The 20,270-nt window shown below is 38.3% G+C and overlaps 1 protein-coding gene across 4 annotated transcripts in view; it reads right to left on the bottom strand.

The window, feature by feature from the left end:
- The window catches only part of ELF2 (E74 like ETS transcription factor 2), a 97,745-nt gene extending 78,090 nt beyond the window's left edge, over nucleotides 1–19,655 (bottom strand). For all 4 annotated transcript variants that reach the window (XM_068990239.1, XM_068990241.1, XM_068990240.1 and 1 more), the window contains exon 1: nucleotides 19,597–19,655. The gene's annotated coding sequence lies outside the window, so the exon portion shown is untranslated. The remainder of the gene's footprint in view (nucleotides 1–19,596) is intronic.
- Nucleotides 19,656–20,270: the final 615 nt, after the last annotated feature.

The raw sequence follows: 20,270 nt of genomic DNA, 5'->3' as shown, positions 1-20,270 counted from the left end.
ATACCAGTTCTCTCAGTAACATTTATTAAGCACTTAACCACATACCAAATACAGCACTATGCCGAGAACACAAAAATATAAAGGTAGGACTCATCCTTCAAACAGCTTAGAGCATGGTAAGGAGAAAAACTTAAAGCAATTACATTAACGTAAATGTAAGGAAACTACAAAGTACAGTGGAAACATTTAAAAAAGGAACACCCAATCAGCCCTGGGGGGTGGGAAGATTCAAGAGAGAATTCATTAGAGAGTCCCCATTTGGCTTGGGAAGGGGTGGAAGTTGGCATAACAATAAGAGAAACATCTTTGAATAATGAATACTAACTGAACTCTCCGAATTAAAAAAACTCTGAGAAATGATAGCAAACCTAAATATCACTCAGAAAAAATTCACCTCAGACTATAATTGAATTGCTTAGAATACAGATCACATTCTCCCCCAAAACAGTTTATGTGTATGATTTTATTTATATAAAGTACAAAAACAAGGAAAATTCAATCTATGATATTGGAAATCGGATACTATATCACCAAAGACTACTAAAAGAGAGAATTTTTTTATCAACAACCTCAGATATGAATCTGCCTGCAATGCGGGAGACCTGGGTTCGATCCCTAGGTTGGGAACACACCCTGGAGAAGGGAAAGGCTACCCACTCCAGTATTCTGGCCTGGAGAATTCCATGGACTGTGTAGTCAATGGGGTCGCAAAGAGTTGGACTTGACTGAGTGACTTTCACTTTCACTTTTTCAGTTATGCAGATGATACCACTCTAATGGCAGAAAGCAAAAAGGAACTAAAGAGCTTCTTGATGAGGGTGAAAGAGAATGAAAAAGCTGGCTTAAAACTCAACAATCAAAAAACTAAGATCATGGCATCTGGTCCTATCACTTCATGGCAAACAGACGGCGAAAATATGGAAAGAGCGACACACTGTCTTTCTTGGCTCCAAATCACTGCGGACAGTAACTGCTTTCATGAAATTAAAAGCTTAGTCCTTGGAAGAAAAGCTGACATTATCTAGAGAGTATATTAAAGAGCAGAGACATTAGTTTGCCAACAAGGGTCCATATAGTCAAAGCTATGGTTTTTCCAGCAGTCATGTATGGATGTGAGAGCTGGACCATATAAAGAAGACGAAGCATCAAAGAACTGATGCTTTCAAACTGTGGTGCTGATGAAGACTCTTGAAAGTCCCTTGGACAGCAAGGAGATCAAACCAGTCAATCCTAAAGGAAATCAACCCTGAATATTCACTGAAAGGACTGATACTGAAGCTGAAGCTCCAATAATTTGGCTACCAGATGCAAAAAGCTGACTCACTGGAGAAGACCCTGATGCTGGGAAAAACTGAGGGCAAGAGGAGAAGGGGGCGACAGAGGATGAGATGGTTGAATGGCATCACCAACTCAATGGACATGAGTTTGAGCAAACTTCGGAGATAGTGAAGGACAGGGAAGCCTGGCATGCTTCAGTCCGTGGGGTTGCAAAGAGTCGACTTAACGACTGAACAACAATAAAATAAGAAAATTAAGAAGCAAAAAAAAAAGAGAGAAATATGAAAAACACACAATTCACAAAACCAGATATAAAAGCAGCCCTTAAACAGAAGAAAAGGTGAGAGGGGGGTTCAGGATTGGGAACACGTGTATACTCGTGGCGGATTCATGTTGATGTATGGCAAAACCAATACAATATTGTAAAGTAAAAAAAAATTAAATAAATAAATAAACATAAGAAAAGTGTTCAAATTCACTCACAGAAAAACGCAAATTTTTTAAAAATTGAAAACCATTTCTCTCATCTGTCAGATTGGCAAAAATTTAAAGTATAATGATAATCTGTTGGTAAAACTGTACTATACTCTGTAAATGTATGGGAATGCAAATTGGCACACTTTGGGAGGGAAATTTGGCAATATCTAACAAAACTACATATGTACTCACCTTTTGAAAAAGTTTTATTGAGATATAACTCACATATCATGGGCTTTCTAATGGCTCAGAGGGTAAAGAATCTGCCTGTAATGCAGGAGACTCAGGTTCGATCCCTGAGTCGGGAAGATCTCCTGGAAAAGGGAATGGCTATCCACTCCAGTATTCTTGCTTGGAGAATTCCATGGACAGAGGAGTCTGATGGGCTACAGTCCATGGGGTTGCAAGAGTAAGATGCGACTGAGTGACTAACACTAACACCTACATACCATACAGTTCACCAACTTACAACATATAACTCCAAAGTTTATAGTACCTTAATGAAGTGGTGCAATAATTACCACAATCTAGTTTTAGAGCATCTTTAGCATTCCCTCTCAAAAAAAACCTCATGTCTGTTAGCAGTCCCTCCCCATCCTTCCCCAATCCCTAATCCTTGGCAAGACTAACCTACTTTTATCTCTAGAGATTTGCTTTTCTGGCCACTTCATATAAATAGAATTTTAAATATGTGAACTTTTGTGACTGACTTTTTCAGTTACTATGTTTTCAGTATTCATCTATTTGTAACATGTATTACTATTTCAATTCTTTTATTGCTGAATAAGATTCCATTGCAGAGATATATCACATTTTCTCTATCCATTCATCAACTGGTACAAAATTGTTTCTACTTTTTAACTATTACGCTGCTATAAAAATTCATGTACAAGTTTTTGTGTAGACATGTTTTCTTTTCTCTTGGTATATACCCAGGAGTGGAACTGTTGGAACACATAGCAACTTTATGCTTAACATTTTGAGAAAATGCCAAATGACATCATTTCACATTCTCATCAGTACGTAAGAAGGTTCTAATTTCTCCACATCCTCATCAACACACGTTGCAGGTAATCTGTTATGCAGTAATAATTAATACATCATCTTGGTACATACAATAAACATCACTTGATAAAATTTTATAATTAAAAGAAAAAAGCTGCCAAGACGCAATGGCAAAATATTTAAAACTTTCCCCCAATATTGGGAACAGAACAAACATACCTACAATTGCCACTTCAATTCAAAACCACACTAGCAATCCTGACCAGAAGAGTTTGATAAGGAAAAATTAAAAGGCGTAAGAAATGGAAAGGAGAAAATGAAGCTATCATTGTTTATAAACAATAAAACTCTCTACATACTGTAGAAAATCCAAAAGAACCTTTGGATATTAGAAGAGGGTTTGCAATTTGTGTGGATACAGATCAATATATAAAAATCAAGTGTCTTTTCTATAAACCAGCAACAAACAGCAAATGTAATTTTTAAAAAGGATATAATTTACAATAACTACAAAAATATAAGATACCTAAGACTTAGGAATTCACTGGCAGTTATGGAATTTCAGCAGTTAGGAATCAGTGCTTTCACTGCCACATCCTGGGTTCAATCTCTGGTCCAGGAACTAAAATCCCACCAGCTGCACAAAGATATCTTAGACTCAACCTAACAAAGACCTCTATGGAGAAAATAAATAAATCTACTGAAAGAGATTAAAGAAGTCTTGGGAATTCCCTGGCAGTCTCGGATAGGTAAGCTCAATATCTTAAAGATATCAATGCTCAACAAATTCATCTAATAAATTCAATATGTGAAAATCGCTCCGTCATGTCTGACTCTTTGCGACCCCATGGACTATATATATAGTCCATGGAATTCTCCAGGCCAGAATACTGGAGTGTGTAGCTGTTCCCTTCTCCAGTGAATGTTCCCAACTCAGAGGTCAAAACCAGGTCTCCTGCATTACAGGCAGATTCTTTACCATCTGAGCCACCAGGAAAGCCCAAGAATACTGGAATGGGTAGTCTATTCCTTCCAGCGGATCTTCCCAACCCACGAATCGAACCAGGATCTCCTGCATTGCAGGCGGATTCTTTACCAGCTGAGCTACCAGGGAAGCCCAACAAATTCAATATATTTCCAGTCAAAAATCCCAAGAGGGTTTCACAAAAAACTTGCAAACATAGTTAAGAGGGGGAAAGTATACACAAGAGAAACTGGCAAAAGTGAACAAAGCCCCTGGAAAAGAACTGTCCTAGGAGTCTAGTCTAGTAATCAGACAGTAAGTAGTGGTGTAGACATAACCAAATATAACAATGTAACAGAATATAGAGGTCAGAAAAAGACACATGCATATTGGAAACAATGTACAAAGAGGCAGTGTTAAAATCAATGGGGAAAGAAAAAAGACTATTAAAGGATGCTGGGGCAAGTGATTATCCATACAAGACAAAAATTAAATTACCACCTCTCACCACTCACGAAATAAATTACAAGTATACTAAAGACCTAAATATATAATTTTTTTTCAAATTAGAAGGAAATAGAGAATATCTTTATGAATTCACATTTAAGGAAAAATTACTAAATACATGGAAAGCAAGAAACAAAGAATTACTAAACATGACTACACAAATGTTTTTAAAAAATTCTTAACCGAATCCAAAAACAAAACTGAAAGACAAGAGACTAGGTAAAGCAATTCCCCTCCCTCCAAAATGGGGGGAAAGGAGAATTCCTACTAATTAATAAGAAATATACACAACCAAAATCTATTAAAGATTTTTAAATATATTAAGGCACACACAGATAAATGTTATGTAAATTCTTGTCAAAGTTCTAATTCTCAGGAATTCCCTGGCAGTCCCAGTGGTTAGGATTTGGCATTCACTGCTGGGGCTCAAATTCAATTTCTGGTCAGGGAACTAAGATCCCTCCTGCAAGGCTCGATCTCTGGGTTGGAAACATTCCCTGGAGAAGGGAACAGCTACCTACACCAGTGTGACCAAAAAGAAAAAAAAAGTTCTAGTTCTCATCTGAATGATGGACTCATGTGTGATCACAATAAACAACAACTGGGTAAATGAGTCCGTGTTATGAATCATGGATGATTTATCTAATTGTGGACAAACTGATGAAGCACAAGCTGGAATCAAGATTGCGGGAGAAATATCAATAATCTCAGATATGCAGATGACACCACTGAAGAGCCTCTTGATGAAAGTGAAAGAAGAAAATGAAAACGCTGGCTTAAAACTCAGCATTCAAAAAACTAAGATCATGGAATCTGGTCCCATTACTTCATGGCAAATAGATGGGGAAACAATGGAAACAGTGAGACTTGATTTTCTTGGGCTCCGAGATCACTGCTGATGGTGACTGCAGCCATGAAATTAAAAGACCCTTGCTCCTTGGAAGAAAAGCTATGACCAACCTAGACAGCTCATTAAAAAGCAGAGACATTACTTTGCCAATAAAGGTCCATCTAAGCTGTGGTTTTTCCAGTAGTCATGTATGGATGTGAGAGCTGGACTATAAAGTTAGTTGAGCACCGAAGAATTGATGGTTTGGACCGCAGTGTTGGAGAAGACTCTTCAGAGTCCCTTGGACTGCAAGGAGATCAAAGCAGTCAATCATAAAGGAAATCAGTCCTGAATATTCATTAGAAGGACTGATGCTGAAGCTAAAGCTCCAACATTTGGCCACCTGATGCAAAGAACTGACTCATTTGAAAAGGCACTGATGCTGGGAAAGATTGAAGCAGAAGGGAACGACAGAGCATGAGATGGCTGGATGCCATCACTGACTCAATGGACATGAGTTTGAGTAAGTAAGTTCCAGGAGTTGCTGATGGACAGGGAGGCCTGGCGTGCTGCAGTCCATGGGGTTGCAGAGTCGGACACGACTGAGCGAACAAACTGAATTTTGTATAACTGAGGTTTGTCAAAGGAGAGGTTTAAAACTGATTTTATTAGTTTCCCATCTACAGTATAGGAGGAGAAGGGAGTGAGAAAGGATAAGATGGTTGGATGGCATCAGTGACTCAATGGATATGAGTTTGAGCAAACTCCAGGAGATGGTGAAGGACAGGGAAGGCTGGCATGCTGCAGTTCAGCATGGGACACAGAGTCAGACACGACTGAGTAACTGACAATAATGACAACACCTAAAATGTGAAGTCAAAAATAAATAAATAAATAAAATGTGAAGTCCATTCACGTGAATTGATTCCTTTTAAATATGCTGGGTAAACTAAATAACATTTATTAATACTAAACCATTGGCAAACTTCTTTTTCCAATTTTCCAACAGGCTGTTTCACTTTTTTCTGATTTAGTTGCTTCTTAAAGCAATCCCTAATTTGTAACAAAGTTGTAGCAGCAGAGTATCACAGTTATCTTACTTGCTAGTGCAGCAACTATATCTAAACAGCCTAACAGGTCAGTAAGAAGGGCAATTTCATCTATATGACACGCAAGAAAAGGTCCTATAGGAACAGAAAACAGATCAGTGGGAAAGAGTTGATCTTAAAGGGCACAATGAACTTTTGGGGGTGATAGCACTGTTCACATCTTTACTGTGGTGGTGACTACATAATGATACAACTATCTGTCAAAACCATGGAAATATAAGGATGAATATCACTACATGTAATTAAATGTCAGTAAACTAGACTTTAAAAGGAGAGGACAATGCTACAAATTTGAATTTAACCCATTAAAGAGACATTCTTATACAGTATTAACATTATCATCATCATAAAAAAAACTGCAGCTTGATAATCTAAACTTATGTGCAGTTTAACTCACAACTAGTTCCCCCCCAAAAAACCCTTAACTGTTCTTTGCCATTTTATTGGTAAAATTAATTCTTTTAAATTTGGAACTCAATTCCTAAAATAGTTTTGATGCATATTTCATTGTTCTATTTTTTTAATTATCTACCAAGTCTGATGGAAATTACATATGTAGTTTATAATGCTAATATAATGACAGGCTCAACAGTATCAATATCTGTTTTTTTTTATTTCTTTGTTACTAAATCACACATTTTTATGCATTGTCTTTCATTCTTATAATAACTATATGAAATAGGAATAATTATCCCCATATTAATGATGACTATTTTAACAGAATTCTTTATGTTTAAGAGCATGTGCAACTTAAGAGCCTGTTGGCCACTGTATTCCCAGAATACAGTAGGTACTCAACAAGAATTTATACTGTTGGCCTCACCTCTATGTCACCTTGGACAGTTATTTCTCTCTTTAAATTTCAATATTCTCATCCATAAAAAGATCGTGAAACAATTCTAGGAAGTCAGTGTGTTCAGTTCTTTTAAGCCTTTATATAAAGTACCTGGCACACTACGAATACTGAATGAATGTGACCTTATTATTATCTCTTTGACAGCATTAATCAGAGCTGTATCATACTGCCAAAGCTTCATATTAAGAATAAAGCAGTAACAGAATAGATGATTATACCTAAAACCTAACTGCTCCTCATGCAAAACTGAGATGTTCAATGTTATTTGTTAAAACAAAAATCAGTACATTTTAAAGGGATAAAAAGTAAACTAATGAATCTTTTAAGGAAAGAAGAATCCCCTTCTGAAAATGGAACTAAGTGTAAGAAGTATATGGTTTACAAATATTTGGGCCCATAAGTCAGGGTTGGAAATTATCTGGGCAGCAAGAGGTCATTGTCATGGGACTTACTTTAGGGCAAGGTGAGTCATCTAGATATTATAAATTGGATGTCAGAAATTGACAAGATAAAAGAAACTATTAAATTACTGAAAGAGATCTTAGAGCTCATTTTACAGAAGAAGAAACAGATTGAAGAGGCTAACTGGAAAATCAAGTAAGATAACTTGGCAAGCATAAAAACAATTCTGCATTTCAAGAGTCCTGTACCACAGATAACAATATCTTAAAATCCACGTTTACTCATGGCCCTGAGTTTTGACACACAGAAAAAGACACAGAATCACACACAGATAAGAAGTGAACTTAGGTAATTTGTGACATCATCCAAGTTCTGTTTAAGGTATTTTGATGCTTTTCTTGCATGTTTCGGTTGGTTTCTTCATCAACCAAAGAACTACAATGGCCAGGTTTCTGGGCGTCATCTAACAAATGTTGGTTTGTTCAATTTATTTTAGGATGGTGAAAATCTAGGAAAGAATTATCATCTAAAAATACTCCAAATAATCAAACATTAGAGTTATTTAAAGAACTGATGAGCAAAGAAACAGCAAGATAAAATCAACCTGACTTGGCTGCCCACAGTTACCGCTGGAGCTAAAATTGATACTGCTGCCTAGCTATACTCCTTTAATATTTTTTCCTCCTAATCTCTATTACCATTTCACATATGCTTAAATTCTAGGACAATAATAAGGAAATAAGCATAATAAGAGAGGAAGTGATCACATAAAGCACATCTTAGAATCCAACCTATCTTGAGGATGCAGATAAGCAACGAAGGTCTGATTTTTTTTCCTGCTGCACCAAGAGGTATGCATGGAACCTGAGCCCCCAGCAGTAGAAGGGTGGAGCCTTAAGTACTGGACTGCTAGGGAAGTCCCCAAAGCTTTGATCATTAATCAGTAACCCTAAACTTAAATGAATATTCATTTCTATTCTTACTTCACAAACCATCCGTAAGAAATACTATAATGGTGGAAATAAATGTTCAGCCACATATAGTCTATGAATAAGGACATTTCCAAATCAAGCAAGAACCAGATAAAAGAATATGTATTTGGATATTTGGTTAGGGAAAGGGTAACAATCAAAAGTCACTGGCTTGGGACTTCCCTGGCGGTCCAGTGGCTAAGACTCCGTGCTCCCAAACCAGGGGGCTAGGGTTGGATCCCTGGTCAGGAAACAAGATCCCACACACCATAATGAAGATCGAAGATCCCACCCATGTGCTGCATCTAAGACCTGGCACAGCAAAATTTAAGAAAAAAAGGTCATTGGCTTATCCCATGACCACTGGGCAGATGTTTAAAAAGTCTTAAGCCTGGTCACTCTAGCTCTTACACATCCAAAAGGAGATGCTTAAAAGACTTGTTTCAACTGGATTAAGGTAGTCAAGCAACTGCTTTATGGGAAGCTGAAGCTAGCGGTGATCTGAATGTATGGCAGATTCCCAGTCATGAAGAAACCTCAAATCTACTTAGGCTCTATTCAGCAAAGCAAACTGGGAAGGAGAGACCCTAGTACAGATCATTCTAAAGCCTTTGCCAACTTCTTCACTTTTGTGATTTAAAAGAAAGCAAAGAACTGCTCTTTACAACAAACTTTTTAATATTCTGATTCAACAGGATATGAATTCGTTACTGTGAATTTATCCTAAAAGAAAGTCAATAACCAGCCTAGCTTAAGAGTATTTTTTCTTCTTCCAAACAACGAAGGGATAATAGTAGTTAACATTTATAGAGCACTTACTCCATGCCAGCATTATTCTAAACTTGCTATATGTATTCATCCAGTAAATCTACACAATCCTACAAAACAAATATAATTCCCCATTTTACATCTGGGGAAACTGAAGCACCAGGAGTTTGTTTTTTTTTCTAAAGGAACTTATTCAAGGTCAAACAACAAACAAATGGAGAGTCAGAATTTCAACCTAAGCAGTCTGGATCCAGAGTCTATGCTCTTTAAGTTTTTCTGCCTCATGATTATACAACTGTTTTTAACATTAAAACTGTCAAAGAATCACATAGAACCTCTCCCACCCCACCCTGGGAGATTTCTCTACCTACTTACTTATTGGCCCATAACATAGGCTAATCAGAAAGGTTCAAATATGCTAAATGGGAATTATATATATCATATCTATATAAGCATATATGTTTCTCCCTTTTCCCCACAAAAAAGGGGGAGTGGTAAAAGGAGGGAATTAATTATTTAACTCACAAATTCTCTCATATTAGTTCTGCAGGCCTTAGGGAGAAACTGACAGCATGAGAAGTTCTTTGCTCTCTCTAGGTTGAGCTTTCTGTTTTTTCTTTTAGAAAGAAGCGTTGGCCTGCAACTCTGTATTAGTAACAAACAAAGCTTTTCAGGCATAGGCTTTCTATCTTAATTAAGACATGGGTATGTATTATACCTGGAACCAAAATATAAACTTTCTCAGAGTATTAAATAAAAAGGGCCCTGCAGAAGTATCTAGGGAGAAAAGTGCACCCAGTCTCTCACTTTGAGGCCTAAACTACTTATGAACAAATGTGTGCTTATTTTAACTTGAAGGACTAAATATCATCTTCTCCATTGCACCTGGAACTCTAATTTCTAGGCAAGAATCTTTGCCACTGCTACAACTGTACTACAAATTCAAAGCTTTACAGATATTGATTTTTTTGTTGTATTTTCCAGCTAATTTCAAGGAAGAAACAGGGGAAAAGCTACTTTCCCTTCTATCTTTTATAAAGCTAAAGTCATTTATAGAAAACCCGTCAGAAATTTACTCACACTCAGAAGTTGCTAAAAAAAATAAAACCATATCAGTTCAGTTCAGATGTGTCCAACTCTTTGCAACCCATGCCAGGCTTCCCTGTCCATCACCAACTCCTGGAACTGGCTCAAACTCAAGTCCATCGAATCAGTGATGACATCTAACCATCTCATCCTCTGTCATCCCCTTCTCCTCCTGCCTTCAATCTTTCCCAGCACCAGGGTCTTTTCTAATGAGTCGGCTCTTTGCATCAGTTGGCTTCAGGCTTTAGCCTGTAAATTAACTCCTGAGTTAAAAATGTAAGTCACTGAAATATTTTTCCACTGTTTTCCCTCCACACTTGGAAAAAAATCTAAACTCTAACATGGTCTTTATAAAGATAACCCAGCGGAAGCCCACCCCACCTCTCTGATCTCATTCATCCCTTAATTTCTCTTTCACTGGCTTGCTGAACTCCAGCCACACTGGCCCTGCTCTTGTAACACTCCAAGCTTATTCTGCACCTCCTATTCTCTAGGCTACAAAGCTCTTCCAGATCATGAACAGACTGAATCCTCCTCACCCATCATGCAGATCTCACTTCAAATACCACCTCTTCTGAGAGACATTTTCTTCACGGCTCCCCTCCCACCAAAATTATATCACATTTCCATGTTGCTGCCTCATCATTCTCTATTTGAGATCACATTACCCTATTTTGGGCTTCCCTTGTGGCTCAGTTAGTAAAGAATTTGCCTGCAATGCGGGAGACCTGGGTTCACTTCGTGGGTTGGGAAGATCCCCTGGAGAAGGGAAAGGTTACCCACTCCAGTATTCTGGCCTGGAGAATTCCATGGACCACATAGTCCATGGGGTAGCAAAGAGTCAGACACAACTGAGCGACTTTCACTTTACCCTATTTTATTTGTTCACTGTATTTATCATTCTCTAAAATTATCTTGTTAATATGTTTAACCTATGTCTCCTCTAACAGAATATAAAGTTCCATGAAAACAAGTACTACATTTATCTTATTTACTATAATCTCTCAAGGAACTAAAATGAATAAATACTATACTACTAAATGTGCAGGCTCATATAAAGATTTTTATATTTTATAACCATTCTAACACATTATATTGCTCTCTTAGGCTTCTTCTGCTTTTTTCTACGCATTAGCACCTACTGTGAGAGAATTAAGCAGCAAGAAATACAAATAAACATGTAGAATTTATATTATATAAGCAGTTCAGAGAATGAACTAAGGTTTCAGAATTAATAACATGTCTTTCAAACTGTACACTGATCCTACTTATCAGTAAACAATAGTACTGTAAGTAAATTGTTAATTATGTTTAAAAAGAAACTATCAGATGAAATTTAGCATTTATGAGTAATATACTTTTATGTATATCATGAAATACAGATTAAAATATTGAATATAATTTAGAAATAAACTTCATTTTAGTATTTAACACAGCTGAGCTATCATCTTCTACCTAAAATTTAATTTCATCTCCAAACAAAAAAACCATGTTTAAAAAAATTAAAGGAAAGTATGACAACTATAACTCATAAAATAGGCACTCTCAATAAACATACAGATATTATTTTTTTAAAAAAGAATAAATGGAAATCCTGGAGTTAAAAAGTGTTAATAATTCTAGAGTGGAAAAATATTAAGAACCAAAATTTGGGGAAATTCCCTAGATATCCAGCAGTTAGGACACAAAGCTTTCACTGCCAAGGGCTCTGGTAGGGGGAACTAAGATCCCAAAAGCCACTTGGTGCAGGGGGGAAAAAAGAGAAAAAACCAAAATTTTAAATTCACTAGCAGAGTTCAAAAGTGGATTGGAGATAACAGAAGAAACAGCCAATGTACTTGAAGCTATATCAATGCGTGTGAGTGTGTGAAAGTTGCTCAGTGGTGACCAACTCTTTGCAATCCCATGGACTGTAGCCATGTACTAAGTTCCTCGGCCGACAGGGATTCTCCAGGCAAGAATACTGGAGTGGGTTGCCATGCCCTCCTCCAGGGGATATTCCCAACCCAGGGATCAAACCCAGGTCTCCCGCCTTGCAGGCGGATTCTTTACAATCTGAGCCACCAAGGAAGCGCACCAATTATGAAGAAGAGAAAATAATTTTTAAAATCTTTAAATGAACAGATCCTCAGAGATTTAAGAATACCATGAAGCATCCCAACATACATGTAATGAGAGTCCTAGAAAAAAAGGAGAGAGAAGAAAGAATAGAAAAAGTATGTGAAGAAATTATAGATAAAACTTACCAAATGTTTTAAAAATGTTCACCACCACATTTAAGTTTTCTGAATCCAAATATACAAAGAGATCCACACCCAGACATATCACTGTAAAACCGCTAAGGACAGAAAATCTTGAAAGCACAAAAAAGAAAAACTACTCATTAGAAACAATGGAGGCCAGAAAGCAGAAGATGACATATTCAAGATGCTAAAAGAAAAAAAAATGCAGCAAAGAATTCTATATCCAGGAAAAGTACTCTTCAAAAATAAAGGCAAAATAAAAATAAGCCCAAGAAACAAAGACTGAGATAATTCATTAGTAACAAACTTTCCTTACAAGAAATCCAAAAGGAAGTCCATGAGATTGAAAGGAAATAATCAGCCCATAAATCAATACATAAAAAGAAATAACACATAAACAGTAAATATGTGATATTTTAAAAAACTGTTTAAATGTTTTCTTGTCTTAACTATTTTTAAAAACATGCAATTACATTAAAATATTGTAAAATTGTATTGTTGGGCTCCTAAAACATAAAAATTTAATATGTATGACAATATTGACAGGACAGGAAAAAAAATAGAGCAAAGTTTTTGTATTTTACTATAATTAAATCAGTCAATTCTGAAGCAAACTGATAAATTAAGATACACACTGTAATCCCTAAAGCAACCTAAGAAAATAACTTTTAAAAATCCAGTTAAAAAACTAACAAAGGAATTAAAATGATAGCCTGGAAGATAACTATTAACTCCAAGAATAGGCAGTAGAGGCTAAAGAAAGAAATAAAAAAGAAATGAGACATATGGAAAATAACTAGCAGAACTGCATAAATCTGACTCTCAATGATAACATTAAATGTGAACAGATTATGAATTCTCCAATCAAAAGGCAGAAGTGGTCACATTAACTTTTTTAAATAAGCATTTTAACTATATGCTGTTTGTAAGATACACTTTAGATTGAAAACAAAAGTAAAAAGACAGAAAAAGCTGTACAGTGCAAACAGTAAACATAACAGAGTTGCAGCAGCCACACTAACACCAGATAAAAGACTACTATAAAATGTATGTATATTATTATATCCATATATCATATCTAACACCAGCCCCAAAAATATGAAGCAATAGATTTTAATATCTCACTCTCAATAATTAACAGAAAAGCTAGACAGAAAGTCACAACAAAAAACCAACTTGACCTGATACCTATAAAACATTCCACCCAACAATAGCAGAATACCTTTCTAGTGCATATAGAACATTATTCAGAATAGAATACCTACTAGGTCATAAAGATGTTTAATAAATGTAAAAGAGAAAAAATACAAAGGATGTTCTCTTACTACAGGGGAATTAAACTAGAAATTAACAATAATGAAATTTAGGGCATCCCCAAATAACTGAAAATTAAATAATACATTTCTAAATAACCATGGCTCAAAGAAGATATCACAAAGGCAACAAGAAAGTATGAATTAAAATTTTAAAAAGCACAACATATAAAAACATATGGTCGCTAAGAGTGTTTAGAAGGAAATGTATAGTTTTATATGCCTGTATCAGAAAAGGAGATCTCAGATCAATAACCTAAGCTTCTACCTTAGGAAACTAGAAAAAGAAAAGCAAATTAAATATTAAGCAAATAGAAGGGATGAAATTATAAAGATTAAAATGGAAATCAGTGAAGTAGAAAACAGAAAAACGTTTTTCCCTTGAAAACGAAACTGACAAATCTCCTAAAATGACTAAGTAAAAAAGAAAGTAGAAACATGCTACTAAAATTAGAAATGAAACAAAGACATCACTCCTATGCTTGCAAAATTAAAAGCATATATAGGACTATTACAAAGTACATGCCAAAAATATTAAATAGCTTAGATGAAATAGACACATCCCTAGAAACACAATTACCAAAACTAGTAACACAAAACTTACCAAAATAATCTGAATAGGTCCAGTGAAGAAACTGAATTACCAGTTTAAGAATTTTCCAAAAAGGAAAATCTAGGCCCAGAATATTTCACTGATGAATTCTATGAATATATTTAAGGAGGTAATACCACCAATCCTTCACAAACTCAAAGGAAACAGAAGAGGGAACAATTCTCAATTTATTCTGGGACTAAAATGTATTATTACATTACAAAATCCAAAGAGATTACAAGAAAACTTCAGACCAGTATCTTCCATAAGTACAGACACAAAAACGTTCAATAAACATTAGCAAAGTAAATCCAGCAGCATATAAGAATTATATACCAGGATCAAGTGGGATTTACCCCAGGAATACAAGGCTGGTTTAACTGTTAAAAATCAATTAATATAAAACTCTATATTAATAGAATAAAGGACAGAAACCACATGATCATCTCAGACATTAAAGTGACCAACCATTCTGTTTTGTCTGAGACTAAGCGTTTCCCAAGAAGCAGGAGTTCCAGTACTAAAACCAGGATCACCTTGAGCAACTACAACAGTTTGTCATGTTAAGAGATGCAGAAAACACATTTGCTAAACTTCAGTAAAATCTGATAAAAATAAAAATTCTGAATAAAACAGAATTAAAAAGGAACCCTCTATCAAATAAAGAAATCTGTTATACAACATTTTGTCACAGTTAACAACAGTTTACTGTGTTCTTAAAAAATAAAGAAAGGATTCCCTGGTGGCTCAGTGTTTAAGAATCCACCTGCCAATGCAGAAGACACCCTGGTCGGGGAACACCAGATCCCTGGTCCAGGAAGATGCCACATGCTGCGGATCAACTAAGTTGAGAGGCCACAACTACTGAGCCAGTGCTATAGAGTCGAGGAACCAAAACTACTAAAGCCCATGCTTCCTACAGCTTGTGCCTAAAGCAACGAGAGAGGCCACGGCAGTGGGAAGTCCAAGCACTGGAACGAGAGTAGGCCCCACTCGCTTCAACTGGAGAAAAGTCCAAGCAAGAACAAAAATCCAGCATAGCCAAAATTAAATATAAATTTTGTTAAATCAAGAGAATAGATCTCATGTTAAGTTTCTTACCACAATAATTTTTTTTAAGTAAAAGATTTGTACACTGAAGATTTTAAAACATCACTTAGAAAAATTAAAGATCAATAAATAAAAAGAAAATTTCATGTTCCTGTATTTAAAAATTATTATAAGGCAGCAATTCATCCCAATCTGATCTACGGATTCAATGCATTCCCCATCAAAATTCCAAAACACTTTTTTGCAGACGATGACAAGTCAATTTTTCAAATTTTACATGTAACCCAGAACAGCCACAATTTTTTTAAAATAACAGAATTTAAGGATTTACACTACTTGGTTTCATAAACTACCATAAAGCACAGCAAAAGAGACAGAGTGGTACTAGCACAAGGACAGACATACAGATAAACAGAACTGCAAGTCCAGAATGAAATCTTTACATTTACAAGCAATGGAGAAATGACAATCTTTTCAATGAATGGTGTTAAGACAACCCATTATGTGCGTGCTAAGTCACTTCAGTCATGTCCACCTCTTTGTGACCCTATGGACCATAGCCCACCAGATTCCTCTGGTCCATAGGATTCTCCAGGCAAGAATATTGGAGTGCATTGCCATTTCCTCCTCCAGGGGATCTTCCCATATACAACAGGTGAATTTAGACCCTTATTTCGTACCATACTCAAAAATTAACTCAAAATAGATCATAAATCTAAGAGAAAAATCTATAAAGTATCTAAAAAAAAACAAAAAAGAAATCCTTAAGCTCTTGGATGAGGTAGAATTCTTAAAACAACAAAAGCATGATCTACAAAAGAAAAACTGGGAAATTAAAACTTTGGTGCTCCAAAAGACTCCAATTAAAAAACAGAGAAAGAGAGAATAGCCACAGACTAGGAGAAAATATTTGTAAATCATGTATCTAAGAAAGGACTTGCATCCAGAATGTTATTAAAAACTCTTTCAAGTCAAGAATAATACAACAATGGGCAAAAGATCTGAATGGCTTTTTCCACCTAAATGGATATATGAATACCATATGAAAAAATGCTTAACACCTTGCATCTTTAGGAAAAATGCTACTTAAAATCACAAAGAGTTAATTTCATAGTACAATGGCTGTAACAAAAAGGACAATAACAAGTGTTGGCAAAGTTGTGAAAAAATTTTAACTCTTGTACACTGCTGATAGGAATATAAAATCTAAGGCCACTTTCAAAAACAGTTTGGCAGTTTCTCAAAAAGTTAGATGACCCAGAAATTCTATTCCTAGGCATCTATCCAAGAGAATGAAACCACACTAAAGACTTAAATTTTCAAGCTTCATAATTTTTAACAGTCAAAAACTGGAAACAATCCAAATGCCCATCAACTGGTCAACAGATAAACAAAATATGGTATATCCATACATCAAAATACTATTCAGCAATAAAAAGAAAAAATATTGATGCATGCTACAATATGGATGAATCCTCAAAACATGTTAAGAAGCCAGATGAAGAAGACTGCATATTCTATGTTTCCATTTATATGAAATATCCAGAAAAGGAAAATCTATAGAAATACAGATCAGTAGTCAACTGGGGCCAGGAGTGAGAATAAGGGTTAACTGCAAAAAGACTAGAAACAACTTTTAGAAGTAATAAAATGTTCTAAAATTGGCTTGTGGTGATAATTTAACAACTCAATATATTTACTAACAAATTATTAAATTTTGCATCCAGAATTAATCTGGGGTATTAAATAACTCAAAAAACTAATTTAAAAAAAACTGTATATACTCAGGAGAAATGAAAACATATCCACACAAAAACTTGTACAAAAATGTGCACTGCAGCATTACTTGTAATAGCTAAAAAGTAGAAACTCTAATGTTCATCAACTAATCAACGGATAAATAATATGTGGTATATCCATCCATACAATGGAATATTACTCAGCAATAAAAATGAAATGACACATGCTACAACATGAATGAACTCTGAAAGCATTAGGCTAAGTTAAAGAAAGCAGTTATGAAAGATTACACATTGTAAGATTCCATTTATGCCATTTGTCCAGAATAGAGACAGAAAGTAATTAGTGCTTGCCTAAGACTGAGGGTTTTAGAGGAAAATGGAGAGTAACAGTTGATGGGTATGAGGTTCCTTTTTGGGGATAATGAAAATGTTTTAAAATTGATTATGGTGATAGTTTCACAACTCTGTGAATATATTAAAAACCACTGAACTGTATACTTTAAATTGGTGAATTGAATGGTAAGTTAATTATATCTCAATAAAGCTGTTATCATCATCAACGACAATAAAGCTTGGTGTACAATCTGTGAGCAGGTAAAGCCATCAACACTGAAAGGGCCTACCACAGCCACAGTTTCAATCTATCTACTCGGGATAGAAAAATCTCAAAGTTACAAATTCTTTCCAACCTACTGTGTTTATTTTGTAAATGAGTATATATATGTCTGAAATGAAAAGTAATGATTTATCAAAGCAATTAGTTCAAGTCACTAAGTTTAAAAAAATACTGACATTAAATTGTCCAATTTCAAATGCCCAAGATATATGAATTTTCTACTTCATGTTTTTAGAAGGTATGTCAGTAATACTCATATAAACTCACTTTGTAAACTATTATATCATATTTAAACCTTACTCCTAAACCCCTTTAAATGTAATTAGCTTCCAGCCTTATATAAAGTCATTCTACCTTCTGAAGAAAAGAAGAAATTCTGAAACTCAAATATCCAATCCTATCTTGGTAAAGTAGACATTATTCTGTGCATGCTGGCACTATTCTGTGACCACAGCACTAGACAAAGTGCATAATTTACTTCACGATACAGACTCACAGTTAAAAAGAAAGGCAAATCTGATTACTAAACACCAGATTACTCTTCTATCATCAGCGGATTAAAATTTAAACCATACAGTTGAAATAAATGTTGATGAACACAAGATAGGGGGGTGAAATTCATAGTTGTACAATAAAGTGTTTGCCTCTTTCTTCTTTCATGAAGTACGATGAACTTAAAGGCTATTCTGCAGCGTAGCTAGCTCCTACAAAAAAAAGAGCCCAGGATGCTGGCACATGAGGAACGTTAGAAACTGTTCAATCTAGATTACTCTCGGGGTAATGGGGTGTTTTCTCTGTCCTCTACTGACATGGAATAAAAATGCCCAAGTAGAGAGGGGACTCGGCTGCCAGCTCGCAAAGCTGCTCAGGGAGTCAGTTCCAGCCCTAGCCAAGCCTTCACCGTCCTCCTGCCGCGTCCCTCCACCCCACCCTCCAATACCCAGGAACATGGTCCCGGAGGGCCAGCTTCGCAAAGAGAGGCTCCATAAGGCGGTCACTGGACGCGCATGTTACAGAGCCCGTTTTTGTTTTGTTTAAAAAACAGATTCCTGTCAGAGCCCAGCCTCCCCACTCCCGCGGGAACAGGGGGAAGTGGCAGCAGGGGGCCGGTGTGGAGTGAGAGAATAAAAGAATGACCGCGTACAACCTGCCGTGCCAGCTAGCAGCAGAGAGCAGGAAAGGTAAGAGGCGGCTAGGAGGCCCGACGGCGGAGGAAACTGCTCTCTAGCCGTCCACGCCACCCCACGCGGCCGCAGCCGCCCAGGTCCCGCCCCGGGCTCCCCGCCCTGCCCCGGCGCCGGCCGCCGCCTCCCGCCTTACCCGACCCTCCCAGGACGCGTTTCCTCTAGGGCCGGACCCCCGCCCTGGCCTCCTCGCGGGCTAAGGCGGGTCAGTTCAGTCCGCTTCTCGGCAGAGGTGACTCGCGCGGCGATGTAAACACAGCGAGACCAGCTGCGCGCGGCCCATCCCCCCCGCCGGGGTCTGTAACCTCTTCCCTCGGCCCGGCTCCGCGCCCCGCGCTCCTCGCGGGCGGCGCGCCGCGCGCCTTCCCCTTTCTCCAAGTCCAGCTCCCCGACCGTTGCCGCCGGGCACTCAGCCCCCTTTCCCAGCTCCCGGCCGGTGTCACCGCCACAGCCTCCGGAAAACCCTCCGCTAACCCCGGAGCAAACAACACAGGCGCCGGGCGGGGGCGCGGAGGGAGGCGGTGGCACTCGGGACGGCAAGGCTTTCTCGCCGCACCCTCCGCCCTCCCTCCCTCCCACCAGCCTCGGCGGCCCGCGCTCTTACCTGCTCTCCGCGTCCCCCGGGAAGACCGCCGCGTCGCCCTCCCTCCCGGCAGGGCCGCGGAGTAGCCGCCGCCGCCGCCGCCGCCGCCGTTGGCCAGGCGTCCGGAGGGAGCCGGGGCCTCCCCGGCTGCCCGAGCCGCTCCACTGGGAGAGGAGGAGACAAAACAGCGGCGCGCCGCCCCGCGCAGAGCCCCCCGTCCGCGCCGCCCCACCGACCCCCCAACCGCCGAGGCGACGGCGGCGACACTGAGCCCGGCGCGGGGAGCAATGGTGGCCCCCGCCCTCCACCCCCCGCCTCGGCTCCTCCCCCTCGGCCTCCTGCGGCCGCCACCAGGACACTCGAGTCCGCCTCCCCCACCCCGCCCGCTCCGAGCGCTCCTCCCCTCCCCACGCGGCGGCGGGGAGGGGGGTACGGCGGCACCGCCAGTCACCGCCGCGCCTGTCAAACCCGGCCCGGCTATTTATACCCCGCGGGGCCTCGCCGCCCTCGGCCCGCACCAGCCCGCCCAACATGCTTCCGTGGCCGTCTCGAATCTCGCCCGCCCTGTAGCCCCCCAACTTCTCCAAAACCCGCCTTCTCAGGTAAAGACTCTCGCCACTTGTCCCGCTTCGTGCTCGGCACTTCGCCAGCATGTTCCCGACTCCGACCCGGGCCCGGGACTGGCGCGGGGGCTC

This window comes from Capricornis sumatraensis, chromosome 17, assembly GCF_032405125.1.
Source record: "Capricornis sumatraensis isolate serow.1 chromosome 17, serow.2, whole genome shotgun sequence".
NCBI lineage: Eukaryota > Metazoa > Chordata > Mammalia > Artiodactyla > Bovidae > Capricornis > Capricornis sumatraensis.
This window is presented reverse-complemented; position numbering and strand designations above follow the sequence as displayed.